A 14,220-nucleotide genomic window follows, 5' to 3' on the forward strand; every position below is an offset into this window, starting at 1 on the left:
ACTTACCCCTCTCTTCCTCACCTCTCTCTCCCCCATCCCTCTTACTATTTCTGTCTCAAGCTTTATCTCTCAGGGTCTCTTCCAATCTCCCACCTCCACTCTCCCTTCCTTCCTCCCTCTCCTGATGTCTACTCTCCCTCCTGCCCTCTCTCTACAGCCCTCCTTCTGCCCTCCAACATACATGCACACACATACATTTTATCTGTTATACCATATTTTTACTGTGCCTTTTCTATGTTTAGATACACAAATACTTACCGTTGTGTTACAATTGCCTACAGTATTCAGTACAGTAACGTGCTGTACAGGCTTGTAGCCTGGGAGCCATAGGCTATGCCATAGAGCCTCGGTGTGTAGTGGGCTCTACCGGCTAGCTTTGTGTAAGCGTACTCTATGACGTTTGCACAACGACGAAATCACCCAAAGACGCGTTTCTCAGAATGTATCTGTGTGGTTAGCGGCTGCGTGACTATATACAAAGATGGGAAAACTTTTCTTTTTTTTTTCAGAATAACTTTTTAATCTACTGAATACACACACAAGTTGTTTGGAAACTGTAAGGTGGCCAGATATAGGCATTTGCCCCTAGCCCAATTTTCGCATGCCCTCTACAGTAATGACTTGATTCCTTAAAAAAACGGGGAGTGTATTATAAGCCTTCAGAGTACTTTACACTAGATTCCTTAATTAATTTTACAGCAGATCACAGCAGCATAACAATGAGAAAACATTAGCTTATCGATATGTTTGAAAAATTTGTTCTCGCCAAACCCTTGAACTTCATGCTTCTTACCAGAGTATTTACATGCTAAGGAGAAAATGAAAGGGAAAGCCGGGACACACCACTGACTGGGGCTTCTTTGGATCTGCGCTCAGGGCAGGCTTCCTGGAGAAGGTGCCACCTGATTCCGGCCGGACCTGAATAAAGAGAAGGCGGCTGTTATGTGACCATCTGGAGAGGAAGATTTCCAGACAAAGGGAGTGGTCCGCAAGAAAGCTCTGCAGAGGAGTCTTATTTGATCAATAAGGGAACGAAGTCGTGCAGCAGCTTCAGGTGATGCTCCCTGCAGTTCCTTATCCAGAACCATGGGCCCCCAACCCCCTGAATACCACGAAATAAATGAGGAATAGGAGCTAAAGTAGTTTTAAAGAACCATGAACAAGCAGCTGGTATTACAGACAGTATTCTGGGGATGATATTAGGCTCTTTTGCATAACATTCATAAAGAGCGGAGACTGGCATGGCCCTAGTCAGCTTTCCCTATGAGTTGATACACAATAATCTTTTATTAATCCTATTTTAAATTTGTTACCATTGTACGTGATCTCAGGAGACCAAGTGGAAAGCATACTATATAACTCAAAGGCATAAATGGATATGAAAGAAAAGACAATTATATGCCCAAATGAAAGTTTCTGCCTATTCTGTATTTTATAAATGTCAATATTATACACAAATGTTAAATAAGTATGTGAATATTATCTTCCTCTGGGTTTATAAAAATAAGAATCTCAGGAGGCAGAGTTATAATTTCATATTTAAGCGTTCTTCCCAGCCCACATTTTCCAGATCTAACAGCTACAACGGGGAAGCCATGATTTTGGTAGAGACAAGGGAGGTGATGGTTGAGAGCATTGGGTTGGGGGCAGACAACTCGGTTCAAGTCCCTACTTTGCCATTTAATAGCGGTGTGACCTTGGACAAGGTACCTAATCTATTCAAGCCCTTGTTTCAAAATGTGTAAAACGTGATAATTCTTTCAATTTCAAATTGTTGTTGGAACAAAAATGACATTCCTTAGAGAATGTAGCACAGGGGCCGTGACACTGTCATGGGCATCAGCACCGTCGTGATCTCCTCAGAGGGCCTGGGCGTGTGTGAGGATCACACACTTGAATACTCTGAAATGCACAACAAGGCAGGTTCAGGGTAAGAATGAGACTGTGGCACAGCGGCTGCCCTCACCCCAGAAGACTCGGAAGGGAGAGCAGTCCTCTGCAGCTTTCTCAATCAATCCTCTCTGACAATTCAGAATCCAGGAAGGACGAGATCTGCCTGTTGCCAGCTGGCTGGCTGTGCATTTAGCCTGGCCAGTCTGGCTTCTAATTCTTCATTACGGAATTTGATAGTCATCTTAAAAATGGTTTCTGGAGAGAATCCTTCCTGAAACAGATTGCCACCTTGAAACTCATAAAGGATAACACCAATCCATAGAAATAGGAAGTCAACTCTACAATAATCACTCTGGAGAATCGTAAAGATTAATGTTGTTCATGATGGAGAAAGATATTCCACTTTCGGCAGATTTCTTATGCTGCTATCGGGGTTTCAACATATCCCCCCCCCCTTTTCCATTGGAAAGAAAGACAATGAGTGCATTAATCAGAAATAAGAGGATTTCTTGCAGGTAACAACTTGAAATATAAACTGAGAGATGAAAAGGATTCAATGATCAATACCTCATCTGCTGGTGAGGCTGCATCTTCTGGAATTCCACTGCTGTCTGTACCGAGATTCACTCTGCTTAGCAGCTTTGGACACTTCGTGGAGTGACTGATTGAAATACGCACAACCTCATGCTTCCCCAGAAGAACCGCGGCCCTGTCTGGACGACCAGTGGTCTTGGAAGACTCAGTCTTTTAGCCAAAGGGCGTGAACGTTGCCTTATTGACATCGTTGAAGATTTGGTGTATCAGGATAACAAACTTTGTTCCCTGTTGGACCAAAAAGAGACACAAGGTGTAAAAAACAGGCTGTTTTCTTTTAGCTGCTGCTATCAATGAGTAAAAGATCTTATAAACACAAATTCTTAAGAGTGTAGCATGTGTGCAAGCACACTTAATAATCAAAACAGATGGATTATGTAGAACAAAAAGGCTGCTTAGTTTCGTGGAAAGAAATAATGAACCGAGAGTGAGGACCTGGGTTCAAGTCTGAAGTCAATTCCCGTAGCTGAGTGACCTTTGACATGGTCATTTCACATCTCAGAGTGGTGTTTTTTCTTCATCTATAAAATGGGAATGGTAGTATTTACTTCAGGTTCTTCGTACCATTGTGGTGGAAATTAAAACAGATAGCGTGTGTGGAAGTGCTAAGAAACTGTGAGAGGAACTGCTGCGTAAATGGTATTATTGCCTATTTCAAAGAATTATTGAACACCATATCCTTAGACCATATCAGCAAGCTGACACCTGACAAATGAGAACTCATTACTGTGTCATATCCCATTGTTGCTGGCTGCTTTCATCCTCAGCCCATAGGGTGGGCTTCTGGTTCCCTGTTAACATAAATCCTTGGGAGAGGTCATTTCTCCAAAAGTACGAAGGATTTCTAGCCCCAATCCCATCCCATCTCTTTCCACCTACCCTTATAACCAAACAAATGTCACTCAAAATTCCTAAAGCAAGAAAAGAGAAACAAAGGAAGCATGTAGATACCCCTGTTTTAGGTTTCCCCAACTTTTGTCAAGATTCTGTATAGATCTAAATGGCCACAGCCTCAACTCCTGAAATCCCTGTATAAAATAACGATTTAGTTACCATTTGTTGAGCACTTACTGTAGGGGTGGCATGACAAGCTCTTGATGTGGAACATCTTATTTAATCCTTGCAATAAACATGTGAAATACTGTTACTGCTCCTACTTGAAAGACTAGGAAATTGACACTCGGAGGTGCCACATAACTTCCCCGAGGTTTCAAAGCTAGCTAGCAAGTGTCAGAGATGGGACTAGATCCCAGGGCTGCATGGCTCCAAAGCACATGGTCAGACCACTAGCACATTAGGCTTTTCCTGAAAAATTGTTCCACTGTTACTGTTAGTTTTGTTTATAATCTAATCTTTGGATGGGTTAAGTAGCATAAAGACTTCCTTCAGCATCAAACTACATACTGTCAAATGATTGCTTTTTCCATCCAACAATTATTTACTGAGTGCTTACTCTCTGTCAGATACTGCACTGGGTACGGGGTGGTCGTATGCTATGAATGAATCCAGTCCCTCAATCCTACAGAGCTTCTAGGTAAGGATAATGAATCAAATACAACTTTCTCTCTAAGGCATGTTGATGTGCATTGCATTAGGAAAGTTGCTTGAAATTAAAATATAAAGACTCTGTTTATTGTTTATAAAAAGATTCACCTTAGGAATCCTTTATTTCAATTCATTCAATCAGTGAAACTATTAATATTTGTTAGGTGCCTATTAGGAGTCAGATACTGTGCTAGTCAATCTAAAAATAATATTGCATGTATAAACCCTTTGTTTACTCACAGCTATTCCAGAAACACTAGAGAACACCTAAAGTTAATATATGTTAATTCCCAGTGATCCATCCTGATGGGGAGAGAAGGTGGTTGGGGTAAAAGTATATATGTACCTCAAGAATTTGAGACTCTGCCCAATTTAAACTTTTACAAAGATCTTTTGAGCTTGTAAACAATCCTCTTATTTTTGCTCTGTGGAAGACATATTTATAAGCATTACAATAGCTAAGAACTAGCATGCAAAAAAGAGGTAAAGGGAGAAGTGAAAAGCAGCCTGGGTAATCCAGAAGCTAAGCAAACTCTTGAATAACATTATTGTTCTTAATGTGTGTTCCACGGTTTCTGAGCACCCAGATCAAATCAAACTTTCCTTTATCTGAATGGTGATACCATTCGGTATCATAAAGATTTGTGGGGGCCTTCTCTTTGGAAGAGAAGGAAACAGCCTTGCCATCTCTCTTTATACCTTCAACAGTAAACAAAATAATTTTGGGCATATAACAGGCACTAAATATGTACTTGCTGATTAATAGATTAAGATTCTTGGAGAGGTAACAGTAATATATGAAAGACTGCAGAGAACAAAAGCAAAGATATTACATAAAAGCCATTATCTTCCCATTTGTTGAAAGAAGTTCGAATATAGTGGTTAAGAAGCCAACTTCTGTCATTTTCTATTTCTGCATTTTTGGACAAATTACTTAATTTTCTGTGCCACAGTTTACCCTCATCTGTAAAAATGAAGATAAGAGTTTCTATATTGTAAAGTGATTGTGAGAATTAAATTAGTTAATATAAGAGCAGCATTTACAACACTGGCACACAATACGTATATAATAAATGTTAGCTATTATTATTTGTGATTTTCTCTTATTTTTGAGAATTTAAAAGTCCATTAAAATGAGAAAATAAGAGATAATAGATTAATTCATTTCAAAGGTAATAGAAAATTTAGCCTTTGTCACCACTTAATTTAGTCCTTTTCACCACGTAAGCTTTACTTAAATAATGAAATTTAAACTTGACTTTCAGGTAAAGATGGCAGGTTGCACACATGCATCTACTTTCACTCCCTTCCAAGACCACTAAAATGGCAGAAGACAACCTTTTAAAGGAATAAACCCACAAGGAGTTGGAGAATAAAGGAGGAGACAATGGCAACAAAATTTCTTCAGTTAGACCCTCACATACATGGCAACTGCATTTATAACAGTTGTGGCATTGATTATAGAACACTGGGAAAAGATGGAGTATGGAAGGAAAAACACAACAGAGCATCCAAGAGATATAGGACAAAACCCAAAAATCTAACCTATGTGTAATTGGCATCCCAGAAAGAAAAGATAAGAAGAAATAATACATAGAATGTTCTTAAATGAAGTGACAGATAGCAAACAGTTCCAAGACCCTCAAAGAACACCAAGCAGAATAAATACTCCCTCCCAAAAGGACCCTCAACACCATAAGCATATCACATTCAAACTACTGAAAACCAGAGACAAAGAGAAAATTATGAAGGCTGTAGGAAAAGACATATTCCGTATAGAGGAACAAAAATTAGAACGAGAATTACAGAAGACTTCTCATCAGAAACTATGCAAGATAGAAGATAATGGAATGATATCTCTTGCTTCACAACAATAAAAGCTTATCAAGTCAGAATATATACCTAGCAAAGATATCTTTCAAAAAGGAAGGAGAAAGAAAGACTTTCCTGATCCCCAAACCAAAACCAAAACCAAATCTGAGTGAATTCATTGCCAGTAGACCCACACTTTAGGTAATGTTAAAGAAAGTTCTTCAGGCAGAAGGAATATAATAGCAGACAGAAATTTGAATCTACACAAAGAAAGTAAGAGCACTAGAAAGGGAATAACCAAACAAAATTCAAAATTCATTTTTTTCTTTTAATTGTTCTGAAAGATAACTATCTAAAGCAAAAATAGGAGTATTGTGTATTTATAGCATATGTAAGAATAATATGTGGCAAAAACAGAACAAGAATGGGAGAGAGGAATTGGCCATGTATTATTTTCCTTAGACATGAAATAGAATATTATTTAAAAGAAGACTTTGATTAAATAAAATATATGCGATAAATCTTAAGGTAACTACTACATTTTTTTTTCAAAAGAGTTATGCATGATAATCCAGTAGTGAAAATAACATTAAATCATAAAATATTTTCAGTTGAAAAGGAGGCAAAAGCATAAATGGAACAAATAGAAAACAGCTGGTTAGATGGTAGATTTTAATTCAACCATGTCAATAATCACATTAAATATAAACCACACTAATTCAAAGATAGATTGTTAGATTGGATAAAAAGCAAGACCTAACTATATGCTGCCTACAAAAATACCACTTTAAATATAAAGATATAGATTGGTTAAAAGTAAAAGGATGAAAAAAGATATGCCATACAGACACTACTCAAAAGAAAGCTGAAGTAGCTTTATTAAAATTAAAGTTGGCTTCAGACAAGATATATTACCAATGATAAAAAGGGTTATTACATAATGAAAAGTGATTCAATTTCCCAAGAAGACAAAAACATTAATGATTTTTATGCCTATAAATTCAACAGCTTAGAGCAAATGGACAAATTCCTTGAAAAGCACATCTTACCAAAATTACACAGGAAGAAATAGAAAAATGCAAATAGCTTTTTATGCATTTTCAAAATTGAATTCATAATTATAAACCTCATAGCAAAGAAAACCCCAGGCCCAGATGGCTTTACTCATAAATTCTATCAAAGGTTTAAGGAAAAACTAGAACCAGCATTACACAAACTCTTTGAGAAAATAGGAGGAAATACTTTTCAGTTGTTTTATGAGGCCAGCATAACCTTGATACCAGCATAAACCTGACAAAGACATTACAAGAAAAGAAAATTATTGACTGATTCTTGCATGAATAAATACACCAAGTCCTCAAAACTTATTTAAAAATCTCAACTTCAGTATTATATGAAAAGGATAAATATTATTAATAAATGGAGCTCATGTCAGGTTTGCAAGATGGGTTTCACATTATAAAATCAATACTTGTAATTCATTACATTAACAGAATCAAAGAGAACAAAAAATTTCATCTCTATTGATGCAAAAACATTTTTGACAACATTTTACACCCATTCATACAAAAAATTCTGATAAAAGAAGAAAAAGAAAGGAATTTCATAAACCTCATAATGAGCATATATATAAATCAACAGTCAATGTCATGGTTAACAATAAAATATTAATGCTTCTGAGTTCACGAGTAAGCCACTCTCTCCACATCTATTCAACAATATACTAGAGATTCTATCTAGTATAACAATGTAAGAAATAAAAAAGTATAACATTTTAAAAAAGAAGCAAAAATGCCTTTTTTGCAGATGACATATTTAAAACATCTTAAGACATCTACACCTGCCCCAAATAACTACACGAACTGAAAAGTGAATTCAGCAAAGTCACAGGAATCAAGGTCAATATACAAAATTTAACTACATTTCAATTTTTACCAGCAAACAATTAGAAAGTAAAATTAAAAAGCAATTCATTTATAATCTCAGGAAAAAACAAAAACTATTCAAAAATAAATTTAAGAAAAGATATGTAAAACCTGCATTCTGAAAACTGCTACATTTTGCAGAAAGATATTAAATAAGAAACTTAAAACATATTATGTACATATGGTTTGGAAAAACCATAATAGTATCAACTCTCCCCAAATTGATCTAAAGATTCAGTGTAATCTCAATCAAAAATCTAGAAGGCTTTTAGTAGAAATTAACAAGCTGATTGTAAAATGTATATGAAAATGCAAAATATAAAGAGTAGTCAAAATAACCTTATAAAGCAGAACAAATTTGGAAGACTTATACTACCTGCTTTCAAGACTTGCTGTAAAATCACAATAAGACACTGTTTTGCATAAAGATAGACAAACAAGTCAATGAAACAGAATAAAATCCTGAAATAGATCCTCATCTATGGTCAATTGATTTTGAACAAAGGCACACACATGCGCACACACACTCAGTGGGGAGAGAAAGTTTTTGCAGCAAACGATGCTAGAACAATTTGACATTCATATTTACTAAAAAGAACCTCAGCCTCTATCGCACACCAGACACAAAAATTAGATTGAGACAGAAGGACTAATGTAAAATCTGAAGTTATGAAGCTTCAGTGTTTTCTCAAAGAAAACATAGGAGAATATCTGCATAATCTTGAGGTTGGCAAAGATTTCTTTGACAGGATACAAAAAGCACTAATCATAAAAAATCATACATTGGACATAATCAAAGTTAAATTTTTCTGCTTATCCAACGACACCATCAAGAAAATGAAAAGCCAAACCACAGACTGGGGGATGTATTTGCAAAGCCTATTTCTGACAAAGAACTTGTTATCTAGAATAGACAAGAACTTCTACAAATCAATAATAAAAAGACAATTGAATAGCCAAAAACTGGAAACAGCTGGAACGACAACCAAGGGAATTTATAAACCAACGGCAGTGTACTCATACAAAGAAATACTGTTTGTAGTTAAAAGGAATACATTTTGGCATGATTCTCAAAGACATTGTTTTGAGCAAAAGAAGCCAGACACAAAAGAGTACCTACTATATGATACCATATAGGAAGTTCGAGAGCAGGTAAATCTAATCTATAACGAGAGAATATGATGATGAAAATAATGAGAAATAAGCAATTGCCTCGTAGAAGGGGTTGAACTGCAAAGGTGTTCGAGGGAATTTTCTGGGAAGATGAAAATGTTCCATAGTTTGATAGAACCCACTGAACTGTGCATTTAAGAATGTGCATTTCTTTCTTTTGTCTTTCTTTCCTTCTTTCCTTCTTTCCTTCTTCCTTCCTTCCTTCCTTCCTTCCTTCCTTCCTTCCTTCCTTCCTTCCTTCCTTCCTTCCTTCCTTCCTTTCAAATAAATTTTATTGGGGAATATTGGGGAACAGTGTGTTTCTCCAGGGCCCTCACCTCCAAGTGTTGTCCTTCAATCTAGTTGTGGAGGGCGCAGCTCAGCTCTAAGTCCAGTTGCCGGTTTTCAATCTTCAGTTGCAGGGGGCGCAGCCCACCATCCCATGCGGGAATTGAACCAGCAACCTTGTTGTTGAGAGCTTGTGCTCTAACCAACTGAGCCATCCGGCTACCCCTAAAAATGTGCATTTCATTATACGTAAGTTACACCTTCATTTTTTTAAAAAAGTAGTTTTAAAAATACCTTAATGGTTAAGTGAAAAGAGCAAGTCACAACAATATGCTTCCATTTGTATAACATTCAGAAATAGGCAAAGCAAAATAACCTATTTCTGGACTGTGAAATTATTTACTAAGGAAACTGCCACAAGAGCTGAAAGTAGTTGCCTCTGGGGAGACTACTATTTTTCTCACACAACTAGGGAAGATCTGACACTAAAATCCATGCATATATAACTTCCGTAAAAATAAAGACCACACACCAAAAAAATCACACCCATTTGCAGGTTGGTGGTATTAGCTTCAATAGAGAATTGTTGACATTCATTTCAAATAAGAAATTATTTCTGATGGGTGAATCTGGCAGAAACTTCAGGCCCTAAGTCTAGGAGACTGAGTCCATTTGCTGTTGGTTATATGATACGGGCCACCTTGTTACTAGCCAAGCATAAAAGACAGTGGGGGATCTCAGCACATCAAGTGTGACAACACACTGGAAAAGTGTGCATTAAATTAGCGAGTAAAATGGTGACAGAAACCCAATCTGTACTCCCTAATTACAAAGTCTCACTTTCACCAAACGGACACAAATTCTAGGTCAAATTAAATATTGCCTAATTAACCAGCATACACAAGACTTGAAAACCAGGGACTCGGTGTTATTCGGTCAAATAAATGAAACACAAGGACTTGCAAATTCTCAGCCAACCTAGACCTGCCATCTCAGCCAACTGCTACAAGGTTAGGCCATTTTGTTTTCACACATCTCTCCTTTCAGGACTCTGCTTGTAATATTTACAGAAAAAGGCAATGCTGGTAAACAGTTTCACACAATGAGGTGTGAGAGTTGATAGGGTCCTATTCAAGCTCTGAACTCCCCTGATGAGCTGCCAAAAGTTGTTATGAATGGCCCAGTTGACAGGGTGATGACTGATAAAGGAAAAACAAACAGCTCGGGTAATTCATGAAAACACACAGCACCAAGACAACTCAAAGTGTCGAGTGACAGTTAAGATAATGGAATTTTGGAAGCTTTTCTTAAGGGGTCTTCTCTATACAATTATTCTGTTAATAGATTCTCCCTTAACCTAGCTGGATCTTCAACTTTTTCCACTGAATAACACTTATTATGATTGCTGGCAGAGAGGTGCTGGCCTTGACTTTTATACAATGGTCAGTTTTTCATACAATTTCCTTTTCCCAGAGCAGGATGAATTTTAGTTGAGGCCTGTGTCTGCCATTTAAAGAAATAAAATACCCTATTTCCATTTCTATTACTAGAAACATTCCAAAGCATTCTTCTTTCATTTCTCAACCATTTGCTGCAGACCTTTGATTAGAAAATAAATATTGGTTTACACACTCAGCTGCTAATATTTTAAAGGAGAACAATTTAAATGTGCTTGAAGTCAATTTCCAATTCACACAGCCTATTTTGGGTTCATTTCCTTAAATCAGGCGTGACCAAGCAAGAAAGTATCAATTTGTCAATGTTTTGCTTTTGTACTCAATGGTTTTTTCATGAAGTTCACTGTGGTTTCTGTAACAATGGTCTATTTCTCAATTATGTTTTAGGAAGCAGAAATATAAAGACATATATAAAGCGTGTGAATACGCACACATAAGTACTATCAGATCATGTGCCCAGAGAAAGAGAAGGAAAGGAGGAGAAACAGGCGTAGGGGAAACTGTTCAGGAGCTGTGTATTTTAAAGCCTGGCTACCCTGTGATCTGGGGACCAGCAGCTTGTTAGGAATGCAGAAGCTCAGTCTTGCCCTAGCCCCCAACTGAATCAAAATTTGCATTCTAACAAGATTCCCCAGGTGAACACAAGCACATCAAGGTTTTGAGAAGCTCTGTAATTTAGATGACTGAGTTTTCCTTAATAGTTTCAGTTTTAATAGCTGTTAAAGCTTACAAGGTTGTTGATCCATGTTTTACAAACTTTAAAACTACATTATAAATTATTTAAACCTACCTCAAAGTAGTTCAATGTCTTCATTCAAATTTCTTATTTTCTTCTCCTCTCCCTGAAGTCGGAGAGTATCCTTGAGCTCACCAAGCCTTCCAGGGAGGTTTGTCCCTTCACCAATCACTTTTCTTTTACCCAAATATTCATAGACTCATCCCGCACATTTTTCAGTGGTAGGCATGGTGCTCGAGACTGGATTTAAAAAATTCGGTCACTGTAGTAGACCAGATGACTTCTATAACAGTAATAAAGACATTTTTTAAAATCCTATTTTGATTGTAATACCAACTGTCGGGCGGAAACAATAGAGAGTAGATTATTTTACAGGAGAGATGAGAAAATCATTAGAAAAGCCCAGCCAGCAGAGGTGGCCTTCACTCACCCACCAAAGTCAGCAAAAATCCACCACTGAACGTGCATCCCTTTAGGTTTTGTGGCTGTTAATATTTATACAGTCTTCTTTAGACTTGAAGAGATCTTGAGATCTAGCCCAACTCTCAACAAATTTCCTGGATGTTGATAAAATAAAGTACATATTAATGTAAAAACTCAACATGGCCCAAAATACTGTAAACAAAGACAAAAGGCAAAAGTTACAAAAGGCAAAAGGTAAGTTGGAGGAAATATCTGAAGCATATATTATAAGGGCTCACCTCCTTAACGGCCAAAGGGTTTATATAATTCAGTTGGAAAAGACATACGCCGTGGGAAAAATGGACAAAAGACATGAATAGGTAAGTCACACACAGAAGGAAAAAATACCAACAGTGAATAAATGTATGAAATGGCGCTCTGTCTGACTCATAACTAAAGACACGCAAATCAAAGCAGCAATGAAAGAATGGTTCTAATCAACCATGTTGGCAGAGATTTCAGTGCTTGATAACACCAATAGTAGCAGAACCAGACACGCTCATCCACTGGACATGCGATTGTATTTGTTCAACTGTTTTGAAGGGCAGTTTGGTAATATCTATCAAAATTGTGAACGAAAATACCCTCTACCCCAACAACTCCACTGCTAGGAATTTAATGTAAGAAAATACTTGCAAAAAGTACCTCAAACCAGATGGAGGAGGATATGCAGAGTAACACCATTTGCAATACTGGGCGTTTGAACATGATTTCAAGGAGCACCACGTGGGGTGTGTGTGGGGGGCACCCATGACAGTGCAACCCAACAAGGGAAGACCATGGCAGCCACAGAGAGAATTAGCTAGACCAGCGCGAGCTGATACAGAATGATCTCTGAAAACCCCAGCTATTGAGAGGTACAGAGAAGAAAAATAAGGGACAGAGGGCAGTGTGTACAACTTCATCCTGTAAGATGAAATAAAAATACATATATATTGGTATGTAATTTATAGTTTTTTTCCCCTGGAAACACAAGAACCAGCTAATAGTGTTTACCTTGGCGGTGAGGGTGAGGGGTGCGAGAAAGCCTTTTAATTTTAGTTATACATTTATCTCTATCTTTTGAATTTCCTAGAAATGTTAGTGTGTGTGAGCGCACGCATGTGTGTATGGTACGTATGGAAGCAAGCAACACAACACGCTGGTGTTGAGATGATAAGCCATTGTGTTTCATGAAGTTCCAGATGTAAGAATATTGGGAAAAACTCTTTGGAGTGAAATTATTCTCCACGAGCTCATCATCTCTACCATCAAATTTCCACAGGCAGGCAGATTTCTTCACCACAAAGTAGCTGGACTTCCCAAAGAACTGCTGAGTTCTCTGGAGCTATGGTGATACGTTTGGAGGCCATGGAAAACTGAGAATCTGGTAAAAGTATGATCAGAAAAGTTTAGCTGAACACAGAATTCTGGGTCCATCTCAGGGGGTTGACAGAATCTCTGAGACCTATCTATGGATTGTGTGGACTCAAGGCCCTGAGATTAGCTGCCCTAGAGAATCTCAAGGTCAGAATGACACTGACTTTGTAATTCCATTCTTTTTGGAAGTAGCTGGGCTTCGAGACCCTGTCCAGGAGCTGCTCCTATGGAAAAACCTTCCTGATCCCCATACCCAACCCAGCTGAATCAGGGCGCCTGCTTTGGCAATTCTGTGGAGCTCCATGCTTGCCTCTATAAAGTGTAGTATCTATCATGCTGTGTTATAATTGTTTACTTTTCTGATTCAGCATCAAGATGGTTAGCCCCTGCAGAACAGGGGCACTGGTTTTGTTGGTCTTTCTTTTTCAACATCTGGAAATATTAAAAATGACAATGAGTGAACACATGAATGAATGTCCAGTATAAATCATCAAATCTTTTGCAAATTACCACTTATAAACCTGGTATAACCCATTCTGAGCAGCACAGCCAACTTTCTGGCCCCGCCACACAATCAGTGTGACACTCTGGAGTCCTATAGAAGCTCCAGCGTGGTTACAATGTTATAAGCCCAGACCCACATGGACCTTCTATGTGAGTCCTCTAAGCCACGGCTCTGACTCCTTCCTTTACCCTACTCAGCCCTCTGCTGATGTCCCTGGTCATAAGATGGATCCAGCCTGTGAGTACAGATGGGTGGTTCCAGTCAAACCGTCTGGGGTGAGGGGAATAAATACCATTTGGACATCCATTAACCCAGCCACTAACTTGTTTCCTCTCACCATCACTTGCAGGCTGGTGAGGAGTAAGAAGACAAAGAAAATTACACTGTAACGTCCCATACCAGCATACTCTAGGGGTATTAAAACATCACAGTCTGGACTTCGGCTCTCCTCCCTGCCCTAATCAAAGAGATAATATTAGAAAGGCTAACGGG

The 14,220-nt window shown here is 37.9% G+C and overlaps 1 long non-coding RNA gene across 1 annotated transcript; it reads right to left on the reverse strand.

Annotated features, from left to right (window-relative positions):
- Positions 1 to 589: 589 nt before the first annotated feature.
- On the reverse strand, positions 590 to 11,609 carry LOC117035473 (uncharacterized). Its single transcript, XR_004425197.1, has 3 exons — positions 11,457 to 11,609; positions 2,461 to 2,715; positions 590 to 918 (listed from the first exon to the last, which is right to left on the reverse strand). It is a non-coding gene; the product is annotated as an uncharacterized LOC117035473 (long non-coding RNA).
- Positions 11,610 to 14,220: the final 2,611 nt, after the last annotated feature.

Source organism: Rhinolophus ferrumequinum, chromosome 15 (assembly GCF_004115265.2).
Source record: "Rhinolophus ferrumequinum isolate MPI-CBG mRhiFer1 chromosome 15, mRhiFer1_v1.p, whole genome shotgun sequence".
In the NCBI taxonomy this organism is placed as follows: Eukaryota; Metazoa; Chordata; class Mammalia; order Chiroptera; family Rhinolophidae; genus Rhinolophus; species Rhinolophus ferrumequinum.